The 27,687-nt window shown below is 42.6% G+C and overlaps 16 non-coding genes across 16 annotated transcripts; 7 read left to right on the forward strand and 9 right to left on the reverse strand.

Moving 5' to 3' along the window:
• The first annotated feature begins 989 nt into the window (after window positions 1-989).
• Window positions 990-1,063, forward strand: trnai-aau. The gene has a single exon. It is a non-coding gene; the product is annotated as a tRNA-Ile (tRNA).
• Window positions 1,064-4,798: 3,735 nt separating this feature from the next.
• On the forward strand, window positions 4,799-4,881 carry trnal-cag. The gene has a single exon. It is a non-coding gene; the product is annotated as a tRNA-Leu (tRNA).
• Window positions 4,882-5,141: 260 nt separating this feature from the next.
• trnal-aag lies at window positions 5,142-5,223 on the reverse strand. Its single transcript has one exon. It is a non-coding gene; the product is annotated as a tRNA-Leu (tRNA).
• A 624-nt stretch (window positions 5,224-5,847) lies between these two features.
• Window positions 5,848-5,929, reverse strand: trnas-gcu. Its single transcript has one exon. It is a non-coding gene; the product is annotated as a tRNA-Ser (tRNA).
• A 2,494-nt stretch (window positions 5,930-8,423) lies between these two features.
• trnai-aau lies at window positions 8,424-8,497 on the forward strand. Its single transcript has one exon. It is a non-coding gene; the product is annotated as a tRNA-Ile (tRNA).
• A 159-nt stretch (window positions 8,498-8,656) lies between these two features.
• On the reverse strand, window positions 8,657-8,729 carry trnaa-agc. The gene has a single exon. It is a non-coding gene; the product is annotated as a tRNA-Ala (tRNA).
• A 748-nt stretch (window positions 8,730-9,477) lies between these two features.
• trnai-aau lies at window positions 9,478-9,551 on the forward strand. Its single transcript has one exon. It is a non-coding gene; the product is annotated as a tRNA-Ile (tRNA).
• A 159-nt stretch (window positions 9,552-9,710) lies between these two features.
• On the reverse strand, window positions 9,711-9,783 carry trnaa-agc. The gene has a single exon. It is a non-coding gene; the product is annotated as a tRNA-Ala (tRNA).
• Window positions 9,784-11,753: 1,970 nt separating this feature from the next.
• Window positions 11,754-11,836, forward strand: trnal-cag. Its single transcript has one exon. It is a non-coding gene; the product is annotated as a tRNA-Leu (tRNA).
• A 963-nt stretch (window positions 11,837-12,799) lies between these two features.
• trnas-gcu lies at window positions 12,800-12,879 on the reverse strand. The gene has a single exon. It is a non-coding gene; the product is annotated as a tRNA-Ser (tRNA).
• A 2,761-nt stretch (window positions 12,880-15,640) lies between these two features.
• On the reverse strand, window positions 15,641-15,722 carry trnas-gcu. The gene has a single exon. It is a non-coding gene; the product is annotated as a tRNA-Ser (tRNA).
• A 491-nt stretch (window positions 15,723-16,213) lies between these two features.
• Window positions 16,214-16,295, reverse strand: trnas-gcu. Its single transcript has one exon. It is a non-coding gene; the product is annotated as a tRNA-Ser (tRNA).
• Window positions 16,296-17,977: 1,682 nt separating this feature from the next.
• trnaa-agc lies at window positions 17,978-18,050 on the reverse strand. The gene has a single exon. It is a non-coding gene; the product is annotated as a tRNA-Ala (tRNA).
• Window positions 18,051-18,798: 748 nt separating this feature from the next.
• trnai-aau lies at window positions 18,799-18,872 on the forward strand. Its single transcript has one exon. It is a non-coding gene; the product is annotated as a tRNA-Ile (tRNA).
• Window positions 18,873-26,025: 7,153 nt separating this feature from the next.
• On the forward strand, window positions 26,026-26,106 carry trnal-cag. The gene has a single exon. It is a non-coding gene; the product is annotated as a tRNA-Leu (tRNA).
• Window positions 26,107-27,066: 960 nt separating this feature from the next.
• trnas-gcu lies at window positions 27,067-27,148 on the reverse strand. Its single transcript has one exon. It is a non-coding gene; the product is annotated as a tRNA-Ser (tRNA).
• Window positions 27,149-27,687: the final 539 nt, after the last annotated feature.

Consider the following 27,687-nt stretch of genomic DNA (forward strand, 5'->3'; position numbering starts at 1 on the left):
GGCCATTGTGGTTTTGATTATGCTTATAAGATCCTTTTCTGACAGTTAATCTGTTGCTTTGTTGCGCCTCATGTGGCGCTACATTAGGAAAAGAATTACACTTTGAATTCCAAAAGAAGCAGAACTTACAATCAACACTAGCACCGAAATAACTAGTCTTCAGGACTGCACTGGAGAATGCAGGAATCGATCCGCTACCTCTTCTATGCTAAGCAAGCGCTCTACCATTTGAGCTAATTCCAGTGCAACACAGCTGTTCACATACAGGTCTGTGGAATTGAAACACGTGTAAGACCAGGGTAGGTGATCTTTGTAGCTTCTGAAAAATTATACTACGTAAACTCATCCCTATGTGCACTGGAAAAGTAGTCTCACTCTTCAGATGCATATTTCACAAATGACTAGATGATATCTGTGGCTTCTCTCAGTTAAAGCTACCCTGTCTCACCAATTGGGGTCCATGCACTACTTCATCTTTCTAAGAGGCTTGAGTCACCAAGAATTGTTTGTGTTACTGATTGGGTAGAAGTGGTCAATTAAGGTGGATATGTTAGATTTTGCATAGTTAGGAGAGGTCTTTATGGATAATACTGAAATATTGAGCCCCATTAAAATATATTGGAATTGCTGACCATCAGGGCTTCCAGCCATTAATGCCCGCTAAGATCCTTGGACTAATTCCATAGAAAAGGTCTGTAATCTGCATGATGGGAGTTTGACCCATAAGAATTTCATGTGGAAATGCTTTCTTCAACGCTTCCATTTGTGTCATTTCACCACAGCTACATTGTCTCCTTGGTTTAGAAGAGTGTTTTGTACTCTGCATGGTGAGTGGGACTTATAACTCCCATGTGTAAAAATGTGAGTAGGAGACCTACTAGTTCCTGAACTGTTAATGATACTCAAACCTACAGCAATCCATCCAAGCAACACTGGCGAACCTGTCGCTTGTCGGACGAGTGCCTATGGAGGAGGCTACTTGTCGTGTTGGCCGGTTAGCTCAGTTGGTTAGAGCGTGGTGCTAATAACGCCAAGGTCGCGGGTTCGATCCCCGTACGGGCCATTGTGGTTTTGATTATGCTTAATAAGATCCTTTTCTGACAGTTAATCTGTTGCTTCGTTGCGCCTCATGTGGCGCTACATTAGGGAAAAGAATTACACTTTGAATTCCAAAAGAAGCAGAACATACAATCAACACTAGCACCGAAATAACTAGTCTTCTGGACTTCACTGGAGAATGCGGGCATCGATCCGCTACCTCTTCTATGCTAAGCAAGCGCTCTACCATTTGAGCTAATTCCCCTCCAACACAGCGCTTCACATACAGGTCTGTGGAATTGAAACACGGTGTAAGACCAGGAGTAGTTGATCTTTGTAGCTTCTGAAAAATTATACTACGTAAACTCATCCCTATGTGCACTGGACAAGTAGTCTCACTCTTCAGATCCATATTTCACAAATGACTAGATGATATCTGTGGCTTCTCTCAGTTAAAGCTACCCTGTCTCACCAATTGGGGTCCATGCACTACTTCATCTTTCTAAGAGGCTTGAGACACCTCAGTTGCTTTGTTGCGCCTAATTTGCCGCTACATTAGGGAAAAGAATTACACTTTGAATTCCAAAAGAAGCAGAACTTACAATCAACACTAGCACCAAAATAGCTAGTCTTCAGGACTGCACTGGAGAATGCGGGCATCGATCCCGCTACCTCTCGCATGCTAAGCGAGCGCTCTACCATTTGAGCTAATTCCAGTGCAACACAGCTGTTCACATACAGGTCTGTGGAATTGAAACACGGTGTAAGACCAGGGGTAGGTGATCTTCGTTGCTTCTGAAAAAATTATACTACTTAAACTCATCCCTAGGTGCACTACATGATGTACTGATGTAGTGCAAAAGTTTTCTAAACTTTTTTAGTATTAGTAGTATGACAAGCTGCATTTTATTGTCTTTTTGTTTCATGAAGTAAAAAAGTCAGGCTGATAAGGGAACAACGGCTTATCTAATATAAGTAATAACATGAGCTGACTTAGTTAGTGGGTGTTCCCCAATGTTAAATACAACTCTATCCAGATAAAAAAGGATAAAAATATTGTAAGCATTGTAATCAAATTGCTGTAGGATAAGTGGATTAAAATCCATGGGGACATAATAACCTTGAGCGGAAATAGTAATTTTGCTTGCCACAATCTCTTCAACTAAAAAAAAAAATAACTAGCCTTGTTGGAGTAGATAACAGCACATACTTTTTAAGGAAAGGTCAAATGTTTGAATGTCCACCATATACAAGGTGAAAATGTACAATATGCAATAGGGGTAAAATTTACGGTTTGGGGAAGTACAGTTAGGGGAAGAAACACAAGACAAAATTGCTTGTTGTTTTTAATTAAAGTAGTTTTTTATTAACATTTGTGTTCATCAACATTTAAACAATATATAATAATATTTTAGAATAGGGAATAGGGTAAGAATGTTGTGCTCGCATGTGATTAGCAGAGAGGTGGACATAGATTGAGATCACATATAAGGATGAGTTTCACTTCAGAGTGGGGAAAAGTAAAAACCTATTTCCAAATCCTATTACTTCACTATCTGCATGTGATGAGTACATGGGTGAAAAGGACAAATGCTGGATTCGAATGACCTGCCAACTTTGTGCACCAAACAGAAAGATTGCCATTGGTTTCCTTTTGATGCAGGCAAGCACCAGTTGACTCATTGGTGTATGTGCATGGGTCATGGAAAACTTTCCATAATCAAGGCTGGGAGGATAAGGTGACGGACCTGATATCTGTGGCTTCTCTCAGTTAAAGCTACCCTGTCTCACCAATCGGGGTCCATGCACTACTTCATCTTTCTAAGAGGCTTGAGACACCTCAGTTGCTTTGTTGCGCCTCATGTGGCGCTACATTAGGAAAAGAATTACACTTTGAATTCCAAAAGAAGCAGAACTTACAATCAACACTAGCACCAAAATAGCTAGTCTTCAGGACTGCACTGGAGAATGCGGGCATCGATCCGCTACCTCTTCTATGCTAAGCAAGCACTCTACCATTTGAGCTAATTCCTCCAACACAGCGCTTCACATACAGGTCTGTGGAATTGAAACACGTGTAAGACCAGGGTAGGTGATCTTTGTAGCTTCTGAAAAATTATACTACTTAAACTCATCCCTATGTGCACTGGAAAAGTAGTCTCACTCTTCAGATGCATATTTCACAAATGACTAGATGATATCTGTGGCTTCTCTCAGTTAAAGCTACCCTGTCTCACCAATTGGGGTCCATGCACTACTTCATCTTTCTAAGAGGCTTGAGACACCTCAGTTGCTTTGTTGCGCCTAATTTGCCGCTACATTAGGGAAAAGAATTACACTTTGAATTCCAAAAGAAGCAGAACATACAATCAACACTAGCACCGAAATAACTAGTCTTCTGGAATGCACTGGAGAATGCGGGCATCGATACCGCTACCTCTTCTATGCTAAGCAAGCGCTCTACCATTTGAGCTAATTTCCCTGCAACACAGCTGTTCACATACAGGTCTGTGGAATTGAAACACGGTGTAAGACCAGGAGTAGTTGATCTTCGTAGCTTCTGAAAAATTATACTACGTAAACTCATCCCTATGTGCACTACATGATGTACTGATGTAGTGCAAAAGTTTTCTAAACTTTTTTAGTATTAGTAGTATGACAAGCTGCATTTTATTGTCTTTTTGTTTCATGAAGTAAAAAAGTCAGGCTGATAAGGGAACAACGGCTTATCTAATATAAGTAATAACATGAGCTGACTTAGTTAGTGGGTGTTCCCCAATGTTAAATACAACTCTATCCAGATAAAAAACGATAAAAATATTGTAAGCATTGTAATCAAATTGCTGTAGGATAAGTGGATTAAAATCCATGGGGACATAATAACCTTGAGCGGAAATAGTAATTTTGCTTGCCACAATCTCTTCAACTAAAAAAAAAATAACTAGCCTTGTTGGAGTAGATAACAGCACATACTTTTTAAGGAAAGGTCAAATGTTTGAATGTCCACCATATACAAGGTGAAAATGTACAATATGCAATAGGGGTAAAATTTACGGTTTGGGGAAGTACAGTTAGGGGAAGAAACACAAGACAAAATTGCTTGTTGTTTTTAATTAAAGTAGTTTTTTATTAACATTTGTGTTCATCAACATTTAAACAATATATAATAATATTTTAGAATAGGGAATAGGGTAAGAATGTTGTGCTCGCATGTGATTAGCAGAGAGGTGAACATCGATTAAGATCACAGATAAGGATGAGTATCGCTTCAAAATGAAGAAAAGTAAAACCTATTTCCAAATCCTATTACTTCACTATCTGCATGTGATGAGTACATGGGTGAAAAGGACAAATGCTGGATTCGAATGACCTGCCAACTTTGTGCACCAAACAGAAAGATTGCCATTGGTTTCCTTTTGATGCAGGCAAGCACCAGTTGACTCATTGGTGTATGTGCATGGGTCATGGAAAACTTTCCATAATCAAGGCTGGGAGGATAAGGTGACGGACCTAATATCTGTTGGGGTCTCCCTGCACCATGTTAAAATCATGCCTACTACATTTGTGATCTTAGTGGTGTCTTTCACAAATTCCCCACAGATTGTTCCGCCAGAACACAGCGCTTTAACACTGCAGCAGAACTATTTAAAGTCATCCGCATAGATAATTAAACCGCGAACGAAATACGTCTTCTACATTTGTGTGTTCAACATATGACCTAGACAATGGTCACCAAGGCAAGAGGCTTCACGCCCTGGCTGTCAGGATGGCCGAGCGGTCTAAGGCGCCATGCTCAGGTCGCAGTCTCCTCTGGAGGCGTGGGTTCGAATCCCACTTCTGACAGATGTCTACCTAGTTGGTCACAATGAGCTGAGCCCATGGAGGGGAGACTTGTTGAGTTGATACTGGAAAACATGAGAAAAAACTATTTAACATGCTGACTCTGTTCGAATTCTACTGTTTGCTTGGATAATGCTCAAGTCTGCTTGTTTGATATTGAAAAATTTTGCCAAAATCTCGACGGATCTAGGCTTTGGACCCGCTGATCAACATCTGCAGAATTAACGGAAGGAGATCTACTGTATTTGACCAAAATTATAAAGTGGCAGCGGTGGGATTCGAACCCACGCCTCCAAAGAGACTGGAGCCTTAATCCAGCGCCTTAGACCGCTCGGCCACGCTACCAGTAGCGAGAACGGGAGATGAGACGGCCAGCTTGTGGAGGAGATGCTGTCGCAGCCGGCCATAACGCCAGCGGCAAGCACGAAACACGCTTTACAAAAGACTTTTGCTCGAGAACAAAGTGATACAAAAACACACAACAGGCTGTGCAGAATTGGTGGTCCATTGCATTGCCCTCTGATTGTCAACAATCATCCACATATAATAACAGGATTTAGACGCAAGTTTTTTTTGCCACTGTCATTTTGCCACAGCTGCAACGATCCATCGTGGAAACAGACAACCTTTGCAAAATAGACAGCAACAAAAACAGCTTCGGAAATTCCTCTAAAGGTAACGGCACACTTGCGTCTTCTGCCAATGGTAAATTTTGGTTTGTTGTCTAAGTTGGCCTCTTGAGGCCACTGAAGGCATGTACGTGGACAGCAAGAAAGACGGGGGCCACAATCCCTAGGGAAGCCTTTGGAGGCAAGAAGTCACAATGCTTACGCAAATCTCTCAGCTTCAGAAATTCCTCTAAACAGTCAAGTATGGCTTTACTGAGAAGCATTATATCCTAAAGCCCTGTGATAGAAATAGCAAAAGAGCCACAAGTTGTTGCAAATCGGTGACAAAGACACAACCTTGCGACGAGGGCGGGACTCGAACCCACGCGTGCAAAGCACAATGGATTAGCAGTCCATCGCCCTAACCTCTCGGCCACCTCGTCCGATAAAGAGAACTGACGGCACTGCTGAAGAAACGAGGTACATTTTGCTTTTTTGTCTTAGTTGGGCTCTTGAGCCCACCGGAGGCACGTAAGTGGACAGTGAGAAAGAAGGGGAGCCACAATCCCTAGGAAACCTTTGATGACCAAAAGTCGCAATTCACACAACCTTTAAAATACTCCTGGCAGCCGTGGGTAAACCCAGCACCTCAGTCTACTTGGCCAAGCTACCTGTCGCCCAAGGACCCCTTTGGCCCGTGAAAGAGCACAATGCCTACACCAGACCTATTGTCACTCCTGCTTGCTGGATCTTTGTGCCTTGCAAACGAGAAAAACACTTTGGAATGCCAGGCACGCGATGTTCACTTGTGTTGTCGTTTGTACAGGATCTGATTCCTCGAATGGTACAAAAGTGTGCAAATGTGTGGTTAAATCTGTGTGTAAATAAAGTGCAAAAGGAAAAAAATGAAACGTCCTTTCTGTTAGTATCCTCAGATTCCTTTTATTTCCTTTCCTACAGTGGCATGTTATCTTGATAATTCAATTAGGAGGTGGACCATTGTCTCCCAAGGTGTGAAGAGCATTATTCGCCATAAACCGTGACACTTTCTCATGTACAGCCATTGTGAAAGAAAAAGTGTCACATAAAAGCAAATCAGTGTATGGCTTTACACTGTACACTGGTCTGCATAATCCAGTCCTTTAATGCTTTCTAAAAAATAAGCTTAGTATGTGTCATTTGGACCTTTTGAATATACAAAAAAAAAAATCCTACCATTTTATTTCATATTGGTCGGACAATTTTGCAGATTAAGAAAAAGCTCTACAAGGAAATTGTGATCAAGGATTCCATCATGGCAATCTGAACACATAATGCCATGAAGGTATCAAATGTTTGCGTGCAATATCTTCCTATATGCACATTTTTAGCTGGCCTAAGAACACTTAGGCCAGAGTCATTTTTAATCATACATTCAATAAATGTCACAATTTTATATGAGCCACCTTTCATTGGGAATAAGTGTAAAATGTAGTGTTTAAATGTGATTAGCAGAGAGGTGAACATCGATTAAGATCACAGATAAGGATGAGTATCGCTTCAAAATGAAGAAAAGTAAAACCTATTTTAAAATCCTTTCACTTCAAGATCTGCATGTGCTCAGAACATGCTTAAAGAGAAGAAATACTGGAACACAGCTCTTTAACACTGCAGCAGCACGTTTTGAAGTCAACCCCGTAGATAATTAAAACGGCAACAACATACATCCATGACTTTTGTGCGTTAGTTTTTCGGCCTACACATGGTCACCAAAACAAATGTCTAGGTTTCATTTAAAATTACTGGCTTGAACACTTGTTTTGTTATCATGATGGCTGAGCATCGTCTCTGATTGAATCCTTTACATTGTAATTCAAATTCAATTGAAACTTCATCTGATATTGACAAGAACCCCACTGGGTTTCCCAGCACCGTTTGGAAGCTAGAAGAGTAGATCCGAGCCACTCTTTGCCACAAGATGCGAGTCCCGTCTTGGTTAATAAGATCCTTTTCTGACAGTTGCTTTGTTGCGCCTCATGTGGCGCTACATTAGGGAAAAGAATTACACTTTGAATTCCAAAAGAAGCAGAACATACAATCAACACTAGCACCGAAATAACCAGTCTTCTGGGCTGCACTGGAGAATGCGGGCATCGATCCCGCTACCTCTCGCATGCTAAGCGGCGCTCTACCATTTGAGCTAATTCCAGTGCAACACAGCTGTTCACATACAGGTCTGTGGAATTGAAACACGGTGTAAGACCAGGGGTAGGTGATCTTTGTAGCTTCTGAAAAATTATACTACTTAAACTCATCCCTATGTGCACTGGAAAAGTAGTCTCACTCTTCAGATGCATATTTCACAAATGACTAGATGATATCTGTGGCTTCTCTCAGTTAAAGCTACCCTGTCTCACCAATCGGGGTCCATGCACTACTTCATCTTTCTAAGAGGCTTGAGTCACCAAGAATTGTTTGTGTTACTGATTGGGTAGAAGTGGTCAATTAAAGTGGATATGTTAAATTCTGCATAGTTAGGAGAGGTCTTTATGGATAATACTGAAATGTTGAGCCCCATTAAAACATATAGGAATTGCTGACCTTCGGGGCTTGCAGCCATTAATGCCTGCTAAGATCCTTGGACTAATTCCATAGAAAAGGTCTGTAATCTGCATGATGGGAGTTTGACCCATAAGAATTTCATGTGGAAATGCTTTCTTCAACGCTTCCATTTGTGTCATTTCACCACAGCTACATTGTCTCCTTGGTTTAGAAGAGTGTTTTGTACTCTGCATGGTGAGTGGGATTTATAACTCCCATGTGTAAAAATGTGACTAGGAGACCTACTAGTTCCTGAACTGTTAATGATACTCAAACCTACAGCAATCCATCCAAGCAACACTGGCGAACCTGTCGCTTGTCGGACGAGTGCCTATGGAGGAGGCTACTTGTCGTGTTGGCCGGTTAGCTCAGTTGGTTAGAGCGTGGTGCTAATAACGCCAAGGTCGCGGGTTCGATCCCCGTACAGGCCATTCTGGTGTGATTATGCTTAATAAGATCCTTTTCTGACAGTTGCTTTGTTGCGCCTCATGTGGCGCTACATTAGGGAAAAGAATTACACTTTGAATTCCAAAAGAAGCAGAACATACAATCAACACTAGCACCGAAATAACTAGTCTTCTGGACTGCACTGGAGAATGCGGGCATCGATCCCGCTACCTCTCGCATGCTAAGCGAGCGCTCTACCATTTGAGCTAATTCCCCTCCAACACAGCGCTTCACATACAGGTCTGTGGAATTGAAACACGGTGTAAGACCAGGGGTAGGTGATCTTTGTAGCTTCTGAAAAATTATACTACTTAAACTCATCCCTATGTGCACTGGAAAAGTAGTCTCACTCTTCAGATGCATATTTCACAAATGACTAGATGATATCTGTGGCTTCTCTCAGTTAAAGCTACCCTGTCTCACCAATCGGGGTCCATGCACTACTTCATCTTTCTAAGAGGCTTGAGTCACCAAGAATTGTTTGTGTTACTGATTGGGTAGAAGTGGTCAATTAAAGTGGATATGTTAAATTCTGCATAGTTAGGAGAGGTCTTTATGGATAATACTGAAATGTTGAGCCCCATTAAAACATATAGGAATTGCTGACCTTCGGGGCTTGCAGCCATTAATGCCTGCTAAGATCCTTGGACTAATTCCATAGAAAAGGTCTGTAATCTGCATGATGGGAGTTTGACCCATAAGAATTTCATGTGGAAATGCTTTCTTCAACGCTTCCATTTGTGTCATTTCACCACAGCTACATTGTCTCCTTGGTTTAGAAGAGTGTTTTGTACTCTGCATGGTGAGTGGGATTTATAACTCCCATGTGTAAAAATGTGACTAGGAGACCTACTAGTTCCTGAACTGTTAATGATACTCAAACCTACAGCAATCCATCCAAGCAACACTGGCGAACCTGTCGCTTGTCGGACGAGTGCCTATGGAGGAGGCTACTTGTCGTGTTGGCCGGTTAGCTCAGTTGGTTAGAGCGTGGTGCTAATAACGCCAAGGTCGCGGGTTCGATCCCCGTACAGGCCATTCTGGTGTGATTATGCTTAATAAGATCCTTTTCTGACAGTTGCTTTGTTGCGCCTCATGTGGCGCTACATTAGGGAAAAGAATTACACTTTGAATTCCAAAAGAAGCAGAACATACAATCAACACTAGCACCGAAATAACTAGTCTTCTGGACTGCACTGGAGAATGCGGGCATCGATCCCGCTACCTCTCGCATGCTAAGCGAGCGCTCTACCATTTGAGCTAATTCCCCTCCAACACAGCGCTTCACATACAGGTCTGTGGAATTGAAACACGGTGTAAGACATTAAAAGGCGCTACATTAGGGAAAATAATTACACTTTGAATTCCAAAAGAAGCAGAACATACAATCAACACTAGCACCGAAATAACTAGTCTTCAGGACTTCACTGGAGAATGCAGGAATCGATCCCGCTACCTCGCGCATGCTAAGCAAGCGCTCTACCATTTGAGCTAATTTCCCTGCAACACAGCTGTTCACATACAGGTCTGTGGAATTGAAACACGGTGTAAGACCAGGAGTAGTTGATCTTCGTAGCTTCTGAAAAATTATACTACGTAAACTCATCCCTATGTGCACTGGACAAGTAGTCTCACTCTTCAGATCCATATTTCACAAATGACTAGATGATATCTGTGGCTTCTCTCAGTTTAAGCTACCCTGTCTCACCAATTGGGGTCCATGCACTACTTCATCTTTCTAAGAGGCTTGAGACACCTCAGTTGCTTTGTTGCGCCTAATTTGCCGCTACATTAGGGAAAAGAATTACACTTTGAATTCCAAAAGAAGCAGAACTTACAATCAACACTAGCACCAAAATAGCTAGTCTTCAGGACTACACTGGAGAATGCGGGCATTGATCTCGCTACCGCTCGCATGCTAAGCGAGCGCTCTACCATTTGAGCTAATTCCAGTGCAACACAGCTGTTCACATACAGGTCTGTGGAATTGAAACACGGTGTAAGACCAGGGGTAGGTGATCTTCGTTGCTTCTGAAAAAATTATACTACTTAAACTCATCCCTAGGTGCACTACATGATGTACTGATGTAGTGCAAAAGTTTTCTAAACTTTTTTAGTATTAGTAGTATGACAAGCTGCATTTTATTGTCTTTTTGTTTCATGAAGTAAAAAAGTCAGGCTGATAAGGGAACAACGGCTTATCTAATATAAGTAATAACATGAGCTGACTTAGTTAGTGGGTGTTCCCCAATGTTAAATACAACTCTATCCAGATAAAAAACGATAAAAATATTGTAAGCATTGTAATCAAATTGCTGTAGGATAAGTGGATTAAAATCCATGGGGACATAATAACCTTGAGCGGAAATAGTAATTTTGCTTGCCACAATCTCTTCAACTAAAAAAAAATAACTAGCCTTGTTGGAGTAGATAACAGCACATACTTTTTTTAAGGAAAGGTCAAATGTTTGAATGTCCACCATATACAAGGTGAAAATGTACAATATGCAATAGGGGTAAAAATTTACGGTTTGGGGGAAGTACAGTTAGGGGGAAGAAACACAAGACAAAATTGCTTGTTGTTTTTTAATTAAAGTAGTTTTTTTTATTAACATTTGTGTTCATCAACATTTAAACAATATATAATAATATTTTAGAATAGGGAATAGGGGTAAGAATGTTGTGCTCGCATGTGATTAGCAGAGAGGTGGACATAGATTGAGATCACATATAAGGATGAGTTTCACTTCAGAGTGGGGAAAAGTAAAAACCTATTTCCAAATCCTATTACTTCACTATCTGCATGTGATGAGTACATGGGTGAAAAGGACAAATGCTGGATTCGAATGACCTGCCAACTTTGTGCACCAAACAGAAAGATTGCCATTGGTTTCCTTTTGATGCAGGCAAGCACCAGTTGACTCATTGGTGTATGTGCATGGGTCATGGAAAACTTTCCATAATCAAGGCTGGGAGGATAAGGTGACGGACCTAATATCTGTTGGGGTCTCCCTGCACCATGTTAAAATCATGCCTACTACATTTGTGATCTTAGTGGTGTCTTTCACAAATTCCCCACAGATTGTTCCGCCAGAACACAGCGCTTTAACACTGCAGCAGAACTATTTAAAGTCATCCGCATAGATAATTAAACCGCGAACGAAATACGTCTTCTACATTTGCGTGTTCAACATATGACCTAGACAATGGTCACCAAGGCAAGAGGCTTCACGCCTGGCTGTCAGGATGGCCGAGCGGTCTAAGGCGCCATGCTCAGGTCGCAGTCTCCTCTGGAGGCGTGGGTTCGAATCCCACTTCTGACAGATGTCTACCTAGTTGGTCACAATGAACTGAGCCCATGGAGGGGAGACTTGTTGAGTTGATACTGGAAAACATGAGAAAAAACTATTTAACATGCTGACTCTGTTCGAATTCTACTGTTTGCTTGGATAATGCTCAAGTCTGCTTGTTTGATATTGAAAAATTTTGCCAAAATCTCGACGGATCTAGGCTTTGGACCCGCTGATCAACATCTGCAGAATTAACGGAAGGAGATCTACTGTATTTGACCAAAATTATAAAGTGGCAGCGGTGGGATTCGAACCCACGCCCAAAGAGACTGGAGCCTTAATCCAGCGCCTTAGACCGCTCGCCACGCTACCAGTAGCGAGAACGGGAGATGAGACGGCCAGCTTGTGGAGGAGATGCTGTCGCAGCCGGCCATAACGTCAGCGGCAAGCACGAAACACGCTTTACAAAAGACTTTTGCTCGAGAACAAAGTGATACAAAAACACACAACAGGCTGTGCAGAATTGGTGGTCCATTGCATTGCCCTCTGATTGTCAACAATCATCCACATATAATAACAGGATTTAGACGCAAGTTTTTTTTGCCACTGTCATTTTGCCACAGCTGCAACGATCCATCGTGGAAACAGACAACCTTTGCAAAATAGACAGCAACAAAAACAGCTTCGGAAATTCCTCTAAAGGTAACGGCACACTTGCGTCTTCTGCCAATGGTAAATTTTGGTTTGTTGTCTAAGTTGGCCTCTTGAGGCCACTGAAGGCATGTACGTGGACAGCAAGAAAGACGGGGGCCACAATCCCTAGGGAAGCCTTTGGAGGCAAGAAGTCACAATGCTTACGCAAATCTCTCAGCTTCAGAAATTCCTCTAAACAGTCAAGTATGGCTTTACTGAGAAGCATTATATCCTAAAGCCCTGTGATAGAAATAGCAAAAGAGCCACAAGTTGTTGCAAATCGGTGACAAAGACACAACCTTGCGACGAGGGCGGGACTCGAACCCACGCGTGCAAAGCACAATGGATTAGCAGTCCATCGCCTAACCTCTCGCCACCTCGTCCGATAAAGAGAACTGACGGCACTGCTGAAGAAACGAGGTACATTTTGCTTTTTTGTCTTAGTTGGGCTCTTGAGCCCACCGGAGGCACGTAAGTGGACAGTGAGAAAGAAGGGGAGCCACAATCCCTAGGAAACCTTTGATGACCAAAAGTCGCAATTCACACAACCTTTAAAATACTCCCTGGCAGCCGTGGGTAAACCCAGCACCTCAGTCTACTTGGCCAAGCTACCTGTCGCCCAAGGACCCCTTTGGCCCGTGAAAGAGCACAATGCCTACACCAGACCTATTGTCACTCCTGCTTGCTGGATCTTTGTGCCTTGCAAACGAGAAAAACACTTTGGAATGCCAGGCACGCGATGTTCACTTGTGTTGTCGTTTGTACAGGATCTGATTCTCGAATGGTACAAAAGTGTGCAAATGTGTGGTTAAATCTGTGTGTAAATAAAGTGCAAAAGGAAAAAAATGAAACGTCCTTTCTGTTAGTATCCTCAGATTCCTTTTTATTTCCTTTCCTACAGTGGCATGTTATCTTGATAATTCAATTAGGAGGTGGACCATTGTCTCCCAAGGTGTGAAGAGCATTATTCGCCATAAACCGTGACACTTTCTCATGTACAGCCATTGTGAAAGAAAAAGTGTCACATAAAAGCAAATCAGTGTATGGCTTTACACTGTACACTGGTCTGCATAATCCAGTCCTTTAATGCTTTCTAAAAAATAAGCTTAGTATGTGTCATTTGGACCTTTTGAATATACAAAAATCCTACCATTTTATTTCATATTGGTCGGACAATTTTGCAGATTAAGAAAAAGCTCTACAAGGAAATTGTGATCAAGGATTCCATCATGGCAATCTGAACACATAATGCCATGAAGGTATCAAATGTTTGCGTGCAATATCTTCCTATATGCACATTTTTAGCTGGCCTAAGAACACTTAGGCCAGAGTCATTTTTAATCATACATTCAATAAATGTCACAATTTTATATGAGCCACCTTTCATTGGGAATAAGTGTAAAATGTAGTGTTTAAATGTGATTAGCAGAGAGGTGAACATCGATTAAGATCACAGATAAGGATGAGTATCGCTTCAAAATGAAGAAAAGTAAAACCTATTTTAAAATCCTTTCACTTCAAGATCTGCATGTGCTCAGAACATGCTTAAAGAGAAGAAATACTGGAACACAGCTCTTTAACACTGCAGCAGCACGTTTTGAAGTCAACCCCGTAGATAATTAAAACGGCAACAACATACATCCATGACTTTTGTGCGTTAGTTTTTCGGCCTACACATGGTCACCAAAACAAATCTCTCAGCTTCAGAAATTCCTCTAAAGGTAACGGCACACTTGCGTCTTCTGCCAATGGTAAATTTTGGTTTGTTGTCTAAGTTGGCCTCTTGAGGCCACTGAAGGCATGTACGTGGACAGCAAGAAAGACGGGGCCACAATCCCTAGGGAAGCCTTTGGAGGCAAGAAGTCACAATGCTTACGCAAATCTCTCAGCTTCAGAAATTCCTCTAAAGGTAACGGCACACTTGCGTCTTCTGCCAATGGTAAATTTTGGTTTGTTGTCTAAGTTGGCCTCTTGAGGCCACTGAAGGCATGTACGTGGACAGCAAGAAAGACGGGGCCACAATCCCTAGGGAAGCCTTTGGAGGCAAGAAGTCACAATGCTTACGCAAATCTCTCAGCTTCAGAAATTCCTCTAAAGGTAACGGCACACTTGCGTCTTCTGCCAATGGTAAATTTTGGTTTGTTGTCTAAGTTGGCCTCTTGAGGCCACTGAAGGCATGTACGTGGACAGCAAGAAAGACGGGGCCACAATCCCTAGGGAAGCCTTTGGAGGCAAGAAGTCACAATGCTTACGCAAATCTCTCAGCTTCAGAAATTCCTCTAAAGGTAACGGCACACTTGCGTCTTCTGCCAATGGTAAATTTTGGTTTGTTGTCTAAGTTGGCCTCTTGAGGCCACTGAAGGCATGTACGTGGACAGCAAGAAAGACGGGGCCACAATCCCTAGGGAAGCCTTTGGAGGCAAGAAGTCACAATGCTTACGCAAATCTCTCAGCTTCAGAAATTCCTCTAAAGGTAACGGCACACTTGCGTCTTCTGCCAATGGTAAATTTTGGTTTGTTGTCTAAGTTGGCCTCTTGAGGCCACTGAAGGCATGTACGTGGACAGCAAGAAAGACGGGGCCACAATCCCTAGGGAAGCCTTTGGAGGCAAGAAGTCACAATGCTTACGCAAATCTCTCAGCTTCAGAAATTCCTCTAAAGGTAACGGCACACTTGCGTCTTCTGCCAATGGTAAATTTTGGTTTGTTGTCTAAGTTGGCCTCTTGAGGCCACTGAAGGCATGTACGTGGACAGCAAGAAAGACGGGGGCCACAATCCCTAGGGAAGCCTTTGGAGGCAAGAAGTCACAATGCTTACGCAAATCTCTCAGCTTCAGAAATTCCTCTAAAGGTAACGGCACACTTGCGTCTTCTGCCAATGGTAAATTTTGGTTTGTTGTCTAAGTTGGCCTCTTGAGGCCACTGAAGGCATGTACGTGGACAGCAAGAAAGACGGGGGCCACAATCCCTAGGGAAGCCTTTGGAGGCAAGAAGTCACAATGCTTACGCAAATCTCTCAGCTTCAGAAATTCCTCTAAACAGTCAAGTATGGCTTTACTGAGAAGCATTATATCCTAAAGCCCTGTGATAGAAATAGCAAAAGAGCCACAAGTTGTTGCAAATCGGTGACAAAGACACAACCTTGCGACGAGGGCGGGACTCGAACCCACGCGTGCAAAGCACAATGGATTAGCAGTCCATCGCCCTAACCTCTCGGCCACCTCGTCCGATAAAGAGAACTGACGGCACTGCTGAAGAAACGAGGTACATTTTGCTTTTTTGTCTTAGTTGGGCTCTTGAGCCCACCGGAGGCACGTAAGTGGACAGTGAGAAAGAAGGGGAGCCACAATCCCTAGGGAAGCCTTTGGAGGCAAGAAGTCACAATGCTTACGCAAATCTCTCAGCTTCGGAAATTCCTCTAAAGGTAACGGCACACTTGCGTCTTCTGCCAATGGTAAATTTTGGTTTGTTGTCTAAGTTGGCCTCTTGAGGCCACTGAAGGCATGTACGTGGACAGCAAGAAAGACGGGGGCCACAATCCCTAGGGAAGCCTTTGGAGGCAAGAAGTCACAATGCTTACGCAAATCTCTCAGCTTCAGAAATTCCTCTAAACAGTCAAGTATGGCTTTACTGAGAAGCATTATATCCTAAAGCCCTGTGATAGAAATAGCAAAAGAGCCACAAGTTGTTGCAAATCGGTGACAAAGACACAACCTTGCGACGAGGGCGGGACTCGAACCCACGCGTGCAAAGCACAATGGATTAGCAGTCCATCGCCCTAACCTCTCGGCCACCTCGTCCGATAAAGAGAACTGACGGCACTGCTGAAGAAACGAGGTACATTTTGCTTTTTTGTCTTAGTTGGGCTCTTGAGCCCACCGGAGGCACGTAAGTGGACAGTGAGAAAGAAGGGGAGCCACAATCCCTAGGAAACCTTTGATGACCAAAAGTCGCAATTCACACAACCTTTAAAATACTCCCTGGCAGCCGTGGGTAAACCCAGCACCTCAGTCTACTTGGCCAAGCTACCTGTCGCCCAAGGACCCCTTTGGCCCGTGAAAGAGCACAATGCCTACACCAGACCTATTGTCACTCCTGCTTGCTGGATCTTTGTGCCTTGCAAACGAGAAAAACACTTTGGAATGCCAGGCACGCGATGTTCACTTGTGTTGTCGTTTGTACAGGATCTGATTCCTCGAATGGTACAAAAGTGTGCAAATGTGTGGTTAAATCTGTGTGTAAATAAAGTGCAAAAGGAAAAAAAAATGAAACGTCCTTTCTGTTAGTATCCTCAGATTCCTTTTTATTTCCTTTCCTACAGTGGCATGTTATCTTGATAATTCAATTAGGAGGTGGACCATTGTCTCCCAAGGTGTGAAGAGCATTATTCGCCATAAACCGTGACACTTTCTCATGTACAGCCATTGTGAAAGAAAAAGTGTCACATAAAAGCAAATCAGTGTATGGCTTTACACTGTACACTGGTCTGCATAATCCAGTCCTTTAATGCTTTCTAAAAAATAAGCTTAGTATGTGTCATTTGGACCTTTTGAATATACAAAAAAAATCCTACCATTTTATTTCATATTGGTCGGACAATTTTGCAGATTAAGAAAAAGCTCTACAAGGAAATTGTGATCAAGGATTCCATCATGGCAATCTGAACACATAATGCCATGAAGGTATCAAATGTTTGCGTGCAATATCTTCCTATATGCACATTTTTAGCTGGCCTAAGAACACTTAGGCCAGAGTCATTTTTAATCATACATTCAATAAATGTCACAATTTTATATGAGCCACCTTTCATTGGGAATAAGTGTAAAATGTAGTGTTTAAATGTGATTAGCAGAGAGGTGAACATCGATTAAGATCACAGATAAGGATGAGTATCGCTTCAAAATGAAGAAAAGTAAAACCTATTTTAAAATCCTTTCACTTCAAGATCTGCATGTGCTCAGAACATGCTTAAAGAGAAGAAATACTGGAACACAGCTCTTTAACACTGCAGCAGCACGTTTTGAAGTCAACCCCGTAGATAATTAAAACGGCAACAACATACATCCATGACTTTTGTGCGTTAGTTTTTCGCCTACACATGGTCACCAAAACAAATGTCTAGGTTTCATTTAAAATTACTGGCTTGAACACTTGTTTTGTTATCATGATGGCTGAGCATCGTCTCTGATTGAATCCTTTACATTGTAATTCAAATTCAATTGAAACTTCATCTGATATTGACAAGAACCCCACTGGGTTTCCCAGCACCGTTTGGAAGCTAGAAAAATAGATCCGAGCCACTCTTTGCCACAAGATGCGAGTCCCGTCTTGGTTAATAAGATCCTTTTCTGACAGTTAATCTGTTGCTTCGTTGCGCCTCATGTGGCGCTACATTAGGGAAAAGAATTACACTTTGAATTCCAAAAGAAGCAGAACATACAATCAACACTAGCACCGAAATAACTAGTCTTCTGGACTGCACTGGAGAATGCGGGCATCGATCCCGCTACCTCTCGCATGCTAAGCGAGCGCTCTACCATTTGAGCTAATTCCCCTCCAACACAGCGCTTCACATACAGGTCTGTGGAATTGAAACACGGTGTAAGACCAGGGGTAGGTGATCTTTGTAGCTTCTGAAAAATTATACTACTTAAACTCATCCCTATGTGCACTGGAAAAGTAGTCTCACTCTTCAGATGCATATTTCACAAATGACTAGATGATATCTGTGGCTTCTCTCAGTTAAAGCTACCCTGTCTCACCAATCGGGGTCCATGCACTACTTCATCTTTCTAAGAGGCTTGAGTCACCAAGAATTGTTTGTGTTACTGATTGGGTAGAAGTGGTCAATTAAAGTGGATATGTTAAATTCTGCATAGTTAGGAGAGGTCTTTATGGATAATACTGAAATGTTGAGCCCCATTAAAACATATAGGAATTGCTGACCTTCGGGGCTTGCAGCCATTAATGCCTGCTAAGATCCTTGGACTAATTCCATAGAAAAGGTCTGTAATCTGCATGATGGGAGTTTGACCCATAAGAATTTCATGTGGAAATGCTTTCTTCAACGCTTCCATTTGTGTCATTTCACCACAGCTACATTGTCTCCTTGGTTTAGAAGAGTGTTTTGTACTCTGCATGGTGAGTGGGATTTATAACTCCCATGTGTAAAAATGTGACTAGGAGACCTACTAGTTCCTGAACTGTTAATGATACTCAAACCTACAGCAATCCATCCAAGCAACACTGGCGAACCTGTCGCTTGTCGGACGAGTGCCTATGGAGGAGGCTACTTGTCGTGTTGGCCGGTTAGCTCAGTTGGTTAGAGCGTGGTGCTAATAACGCCAAGGTCGCGGGTTCGATCCCCGTACGGGCCATTGTGGTTTTGATTATGCTTATAAGATCCTTTTCTGACAGTTAATCTGTTGGTTTGTTGTCTAAGTTGGCCTCTTGAGGCCACTGAAGGCATGTACGTGGACAGCAAGAAAGACGGGGCCACAATCCCTAGGGAAGCCTTTGGAGGCAAGAAGTCACAATGCTTACGCAAATCTCTCAGCTTCAGAAATTCCTCTAAAGGTAACGGCACACTTGCGTCTTCTGCCAATGGTAAATTTTGGTTTGTTGTCTAAGTTGGCCTCTTGAGGCCACTGAAGGCATGTACGTGGACAGCAAGAAAGACGGGGCCACAATCCCTAGGGAAGCCTTTGGAGGCAAGAAGTCACAATGCTTACGCAAATCTCTCAGCTTCAGAAATTCCTCTAAAGGTAACGGCACACTTGCGTCTTCTGCCAATGGTAAATTTTGGTTTGTTGTCTAAGTTGGCCTCTTGAGGCCACTGAAGGCATGTACGTGGACAGCAAGAAAGACGGGGCCACAATCCCTAGGGAAGCCTTTGGAGGCAAGAAGTCACAATGCTTACGCAAATCTCTCAGCTTCAGAAATTCCTCTAAAGGTAACGGCACACTTGCGTCTTCTGCCAATGGTAAATTTTGGTTTGTTGTCTAAGTTGGCCTCTTGAGGCCACTGAAGGCATGTACGTGGACAGCAAGAAAGACGGGGGCCACAATCCCTAGGGAAGCCTTTGGAGGCAAGAAGTCACAATGCTTACGCAAATCTCTCAGCTTCAGAAATTCCTCTAAAGGTAACGGCACACTTGCGTCTTCTGCCAATGGTAAATTTTGGTTTGTTGTCTAAGTTGGCCTCTTGAGGCCACTGAAGGCATGTACGTGGACAGCAAGAAAGACGGGGCCACAATCCCTAGGAAACCTTTGATGACCAAAAGTCGCAATTCACACAACCTTTAAAATACTCCCTGGCAGCCGTGGGTAAACCCAGCACCTCAGTCTACTTGGCCAAGCTACCTGTCGCCCAAGGACCCCTTTGGCCCGTGAAAGAGCACAATGCCTACACCAGACCTATTGTCACTCCTGCTTGCTGGATCTTTGTGCCTTGCAAACGAGAAAAACACTTTGGAATGCCAGGCACGCGATGTTCACTTGTGTTGTCGTTTGTACAGGATCTGATTCCTCGAATGGTACAAAAGTGTGCAAATGTGTGGTTAAATCTGTGTGTAAATAAAGTGCAAAAGGAAAAAAATGAAACGTCCTTTCTGTTAGTATCCTCAGATTCCTTTTTATTTCCTTTCCTACAGTGGCATGTTATCTTGATAATTCAATTAGGAGGTGGACCATTGTCTCCCAAGGTGTGAAGAGCATTATTCGCCATAAACCGTGACACTTTCTCATGTACAGCCATTGTGAAAGAAAAAGTGTCACATAAAAGCAAATCAGTGTATGGCTTTACACTGTACACTGGTCTGCATAATCCAGTCCTTTAATGCTTTCTAAAAAATAAGCTTAGTATGTGTCATTTGGACCTTTTGAATATACAAAAAAAAAAATCCTACCATTTTATTTCATATTGGTCGGACAATTTTGCAGATTAAGAAAAAGCTCTACAAGGAAATTGTGATCAAGGATTCCATCATGGCAATCTGAACACATAATGCCATGAAGGTATCAAATGTTTGCGTGCAATATCTTCCTATATGCACATTTTTAGCTGGCCTAAGAACACTTAGGCCAGAGTCATTTTTAATCATACATTCAATAAATGTCACAATTTTATATGAGCCACCTTTCATTGGGAATAAGTGTAAAATGTAGTGTTTAAATGTGATTAGCAGAGAGGTGGACATAGATTGAGATCACATATAAGGATGAGTTTCACTTCAGAGTGGGGAAAAGTAAAACCTATTTTAAAATCCTTTCACTTCAAGATCTGCATGTGCTCAGAACATGCTTAAAGAGAAGAAATACTGGAACACAGCTCTTTAACACTGCAGCAGCACGTTTTGAAGTCAACCCCGTAGATAATTAAAAGGCAACAACATACATCCATGACTTTTGTGCGTTAGTTTTTCGGCCTACACATGGTCACCAAAACAAATGTCTAGGTTTCATTTAAAATTACTGGCTTGAACACTTGTTTTGTTATCATGATGGCTGAGCATCGTCTCTGATTGAATCCTTTACATTGTAATTCAAATTCAATTGAAACTTCATCTGATATTGACAAGAACCCCACTGGGTTTCCCAGCACCGTTTGGAAGCTAGAAGAGTAGATCCGAGCCACTCTTTGCCACAAGATGCGAGTCCCGTCTTGGTTAATAAGATCCTTTTCTGACAGTTAATCTGTTGCTTCGTTGCGCCTCATGTGGCGCTACATTAGGGAAAAGAATTACACTTTGAATTCCAAAAGAAGCAGAACATACAATCAACACTAGCACCGAAATAACTAGTCTTCAGGACTTCACTGGAGAATGCGGGCATCGATCCGCTACCTCTCGCATGCTAAGCGGCGCTCTACCATTTGAGCTAATTCCTCCAACACAGCGCTTCACATACAGGTCTGTGGAATTGAAACACGGTGTAAGACATTACAAGGCGCTACATTAGGGAAAAGAATTACACTTTGAATTCCAAAAGAAGCAGAACATACAATCAACACTAGCACCGAAATAACTAGTCTTCTGGACTGCACTGGAGAATGCGGGCATCGATCCGCTACCTCTCGCATGCTAAGCGAGCGCCTACCATTTGAGCTAATTCCTCCAACACAGCGCTTCACATACAGGTCTGTGGAATTGAAACACGGTGTAAGACCAGGGTAGGTGATCTTTGTAGCTTCTGAAAAATTATACTACTTAAACTCATCCCTATGTGCACTGGACAAGTAGTCTCACTCTTCAGATCCATATTTCACAAATGACTAGATGATATCTGTGGCTTCTCTCAGTTAAAGCTACCCTGTCTCACCAATCGGGGTCCATGCACTACTTCATCTTTCTAAGAGGCTTGAGACACCTCAGTTGCTTTGTTGCGCCTCATGTGGCGCTACATTAGGAAAAGAATTACACTTTGAATTCCAAAAGAAGCAGAACTTACAATCAACACTAGCACCAAAATAGCTAGTCTTCAGGACTTCACTGGAGAATGCGGGCATCGATCCGCTACCTCTTCTATGCTAAGCAAGCGCTCTACCATTTGAGCTAATTCCTCCAACACAGCGCTTCACATACAGGTCTGTGGAATTGAAACACGGTGTAAGACCAGGAGTAGTTGATCTTGTAGCTTCTGAAAAATTATACTACTTAAACTCATCCCTATGTGCACTGGAAAAGTAGTCTCACTCTTCAGATGCATATTTCACAAATGACTAGATGATATCTGTGGCTTCTCTCAGTTAAAGCTACCCTGTCTCACCAATTGGGGTCCATGCACTACTTCATCTTTCTAAGAGGCTTGAGACACCTCAGTTGCTTTGTTGCGCCTCATGTGGCGCTACATTAGGAAAAGAATTACACTTTGAATTCCAAAAGAAGCAGAACATACAATCAACACTAGCACCAAAATAGCTAGTCTTCAGGACTTCACTGGAGAATGCAGGAATCGATCCGCTACCTCTTCTATGCTAAGCAAGCACCATACCATTTGAGCTAATTTCCCTCCAATGCAGCGCTTCACATACAGGTCTGTGGAATTGAAACACGGTGTAAGACCAGGGTAGGTGATCTTCGTTGCTTCTGAAAAATTATACTACGTAAACTCATCCCTATGTGCACTGGACAAGTAGTCTCACTCTTCAGATGCATATTTCACAAATGACTAGATGATATCTGTGGCTTCTCTCAGTTAAAGCTACCCTGTCTCACCAATTGGGGTCCATGCACTACTTCATCTTTCTAAGAGGCTTGAGACACCTCAGTTGCTTTGTTGCGCCTCATGTGGCGCTACATTAGGGAAAAGAATTACACTTTGAATTCCAAAAGAAGCAGAACATACAATCAACACTAGCACCGAAATAACTAGTCTTCTGGACTTCACTGGAGAATGCGGGCATCGATCCGCTACCTCTCGCATGCTAAGCGAGCGCTCTACCATTTGAGCTAATTCCAGTGCAACACAGCTGTTCACATACAGGTCTGTGGAATTGAAACACGGTGTAAGACCAGGGTAGGTGATCTTTGTAGCTTCTGAAAAATTATACTACTTAAACTCATCCCTATGTGCACTGGAAAAGTAGTCTCACTCTTCAGATCCATATTTCACAAATGACTAGATGATATCTGTGGCTTCTCTCAGTTTAAGCTACCCTGTCTCACCAATTGGGGTCCATGCACTACTTCATCTTTCTAAGAGGCTTGAGACACCTCAGTTGCTTTGTTGCGCCTCATGTGGCGCTACATTAGGAAAAGAATTACACTTTGAATTCCAAAAGAAGCAGAACTTACAATCAACACTAGCACCAAAATAGCTAGTCTTCAGGACTTCACTGGAGAATGCAGGAATCGATCCGCTACCTCTCGCATGCTAAGCGAGCGCTCTACCATTTGAGCTAATTCCAGTGCAACACAGCTGTTCACATACAGGTCTGTGGAATTGAAACACGTGTAAGACCAGGGTAGGTGATCTTCGTTGCTTCTGAAAAATTATACTACTTAAACTCATCCCTATGTGCACTGGACAAGTAGTCTCACTCTTCAGATGCATATTTCACAAATGACTAGATGATATCTGTGGCTTCTCTCAGTTTAAGCTACCCTGTCTCACCAATCGGGGTCCATGCACTACTTCATCTTTCTAAGAGGCTTGAGACACCTCAGTTGCTTTGTTGCGCCTCATGTGGCGCTACATTAGGAAAAGAATTACACTTTGAATTCCAAAAGAAGCAGAACATACAATCAACACTAGCACCGAAATAACTAGTCTTCTGGACTTCACTGGAGAATGCAGGAATCGATCCCGCTACCTCTTCTATGCTAAGCAAGCACTCTACCATTTGAGCTAATTCCAGTGCAACACAGCTGTTCACATACAGGTCTGTGGAATTGAAACACGTGTAAGACCAGGAGTAGTTGATCTTGTAGCTTCTGAAAAATTATACTACTTAAACTCATCCCTATGTGCACTGGAAAAGTAGTCTCACTCTTCAGATCCATATTTCACAAATGACTAGATGATATCTGTGGCTTCTCTCAGTTTAAGCTACCCTGTCTCACCAATTGGGGTCCATGCACTACTTCATCTTTCTAAGAGGCTTGAGACACCTCAGTTGCTTTGTTGCGCCTAATTTGCCGCTACATTAGGGAAAAGAATTACACTTTGAATTCCAAAAGAAGCAGAACTTACAATCAACACTAGCACCGAAATAACTAGTCTTCTGGACTGCACTGGAGAATGCGGGCATCGATCCGCTACCTCTTCTATGCTAAGCAAGCACTCTACCATTTGAGCTAATTCCTCCAACACAGCGCTTCACATACAGGTCTGTGGAATTGAAACACGTGTAAGACCAGGAGTAGTTGATCTTTGTAGCTTCTGAAAAATTATACTACTTAAACTCATCCCTATGTGCACTGGACAAGTAGTCTCACTCTTCAGATCCATATTTCACAAATGACTAGATGATATCTGTGGCTTCTCTCAGTTAAAGCTACCCTGTCTCACCAATCGGGGTCCATGCACTACTTCATCTTTCTAAGAGGCTTGAGACACCTCAGTTGCTTTGTTGCGCCTCATGTGGCGCTACATTAGGGAAAAGAATTACACTTTGAATTCCAAAAGAAGCAGAACTTACAATCAACACTAGCACCAAAATAGCTAGTCTTCAGGACTGCACTGGAGAATGCGGGCATCGATCCGCTACCTCTCGCATGCTAAGCGAGCGCTCTACCATTTGAGCTAATTCCAGTGCAACACAGCTGTTCACATACAGGTCTGTGGAATTGAAACACGGTGTAAGACCAGGGGTAGGTGATCTTCGTTGCTTCTGAAAAAATTATACTACTTAAACTCATCCCTAGGTGCACTACATGATGTACTGATGTAGTGCAAAAGTTTTCTAAACTTTTTTAGTATTAGTAGTATGACAAGCTGCATTTTATTGTCTTTTTGTTTCATGAAGTAAAAAAGTCAGGCTGATAAGGGAACAACGGCTTATCTAATATAAGTAATAACATGAGCTGACTTAGTTAGTGGGTGTTCCCCAATGTTAAATACAACTCTATCCAGATAAAAAAGGATAAAAATATTGTAAGCATTGTAATCAAATTGTTGTAGGATAAGTGGATTAAAATCCATGGGGACATAATAACCTTGAGCGGAAATAGTAATTTTGCTTGCCACAATCTCTTCAACTAAAAAAAAATAACTAGCCTTGTTGGAGTAGATAACAGCACATACTTTTTAAGGAAAGGTCAAATGTTTGAATGTCCACCATATACAAGGTGAAAATGTACAATATGCAATAGGGGTAAAATTTACGGTTTGGGGAAGTACAGTTAGGGGAAGAAACACAAGACAAAATTGCTTGTTGTTTTTAATTAAAGTAGTTTTTTATTAACATTTGTGTTCATCAACATTTAAACAATATATAATAATATTTTAGAATAGGGAATAGGGTAAGAATGTTGTGCTCGCATGTGATTAGCAGAGAGGTGGACATAGATTGAGATCACATATAAGGATGAGTTTCACTTCAGAGTGGGGAAAAGTAAAAACCTATTTCCAAATCCTATTACTTCACTATCTGCATGTGATGAGTACATGGGTGAAAAGGACAAATGCTGGATTCGAATGACCTGCCAACTTTGTGCACCAAACAGAAAGATTGCCATTGGTTTCCTTTTGATGCAGGCAAGCACCAGTTGACTCATTGGTGTATGTGCATGGGTCATGGAAAACTTTCCATAATCAAGGCTGGGAGGATAAGGTGACGGACCTAATATCTGTTGGGGTCTCCCTGCACCATGTTAAAATCATGCCTACTACATTTGTGATCTTAGTGGTGTCTTTCACAAATTCCCCACAGATTGTTCCGCCAGAACACAGCGCTTTAACACTGCAGCAGAACTATTTAAAGTCATCCGCATAGATAATTAAACCGCGAACGAAATACGTCTTCTACATTTGCGTGTTCAACATATGACCTAGACAATGGTCACCAAGGCAAGAGGCTTCACGCCTGGCTGTCAGGATGGCCGAGCGGTCTAAGGCGCTGCTCAGGTCGCAGTCTCCTCTGGAGGCGTGGGTTCGAATCCCACTTCTGACAGATGTCTACCTAGTTGGTCACAATGAACTGAGCCCATGGAGGGGAGACTTGTTGAGTTGATACTGGAAAACATGAGAAAAAACTATTTAACATGCTGACTCTGTTCGAATTCTACTGTTTGCTTGGATAATGCTCAAGTCTGCTTGTTTGATATTGAAAAATTTTGCCAAAATCTCGACGGATCTAGGCTTTGGACCCGCTGATCAACATCTGCAGAATTAACGGAAGGAGATCTACTGTATTTGACCAAAATTATAAAGTGGCAGCGGTGGGATTCGAACCCACGCCCAAAGAGACTGGAGCCTTAATCCAGCGCCTTAGACCGCTCGCCACGCTACCAGTAGCGAGAACGGGAGATGAGACGGCCAGCTTGTGGAGGAGATGCTGTCGCAGCCGGCCATAACGCCAGCGGCAAGCACGAAACACGCTTTACAAAAGACTTTTGCTCGAGAACAAAGTGATACAAAAACACACAACAGGCTGTGCAGAATTGGTGGTCCATTGCATTGCCCTCTGATTGTCAACAATCATCCACATATAATAACAGGATTTAGACGCAAGTTTTTTGCCACTGTCATTTTGCCACAGCTGCAACGATCCATCGTGAAACAGACAACCTTTGCAAAATAGACAGCAACAAAAACAGCTTCGGAAATTCCTCTAAAGGTAACGGCACACTTGCGTCTTCTGCCAATGGTAAATTTTGGTTTGTTGTCTAAGTTGGCCTCTTGAGGCCACTGAAGGCATGTACGTGGACAGCAAGAAAGACGGGGGCCACAATCCCTAGGGAAGCCTTTGGAGGCAAGAAGTCACAATGCTTACGCAAATCTCTCAGCTTCAGAAATTCCTCTAAACAGTCAAGTATGGCTTTACTGAGAAGCATTATATCCTAAAGCCCTGTGATAGAAATAGCAAAAGAGCCACAAGTTGTTGCAAATCGGTGACAAAGACACAACCTTGCGACGAGGGCGGGACTCGAACCCACGCGTGCAAAGCACAATGGATTAGCAGTCCATCGCCCTAACCTCTCGGCCACCTCGTCCGATAAAGAGAACTGACGGCACTGCTGAAGAAACGAGGTACATTTTGCTTTTTTGTCTTAGTTGGGCTCTTGAGCCCACCGGAGGCACGTAAGTGGACAGTGAGAAAGAAGGGGAGCCACAATCCCTAGGAAACCTTTGATGACCAAAAGTCGCAATTCACACAACCTTTAAAATACTCCCTGGCAGCCGTGGGTAAACCCAGCACCTCAGTCTACTTGGCCAAGCTACCTGTCGCCCAAGGACCCCTTTGGCCCGTGAAAGAGCACAATGCCTACACCAGACCTATTGTCACTCCTGCTTGCTGGATCTTTGTGCCTTGCAAACGAGAAAAACACTTTGGAATGCCAGGCACGCGATGTTCACTTGTGTTGTCGTTTGTACAGGATCTGATTCCTCGAATGGTACAAAAGTGTGCAAATGTGTGGTTAAATCTGTGTGTAAATAAAGTGCAAAAGGAAAAAAATGAAACGTCCTTTCTGTTAGTATCCTCAGATTCCTTTTATTTCCTTTCCTACAGTGGCATGTTATCTTGATAATT

The sequence above is a fragment of the Silurus meridionalis genome, chromosome 12 (genome assembly GCF_014805685.1).
Source record: "Silurus meridionalis isolate SWU-2019-XX chromosome 12, ASM1480568v1, whole genome shotgun sequence".
Taxonomy (NCBI): Eukaryota; Metazoa; Chordata; class Actinopteri; order Siluriformes; family Siluridae; genus Silurus; species Silurus meridionalis.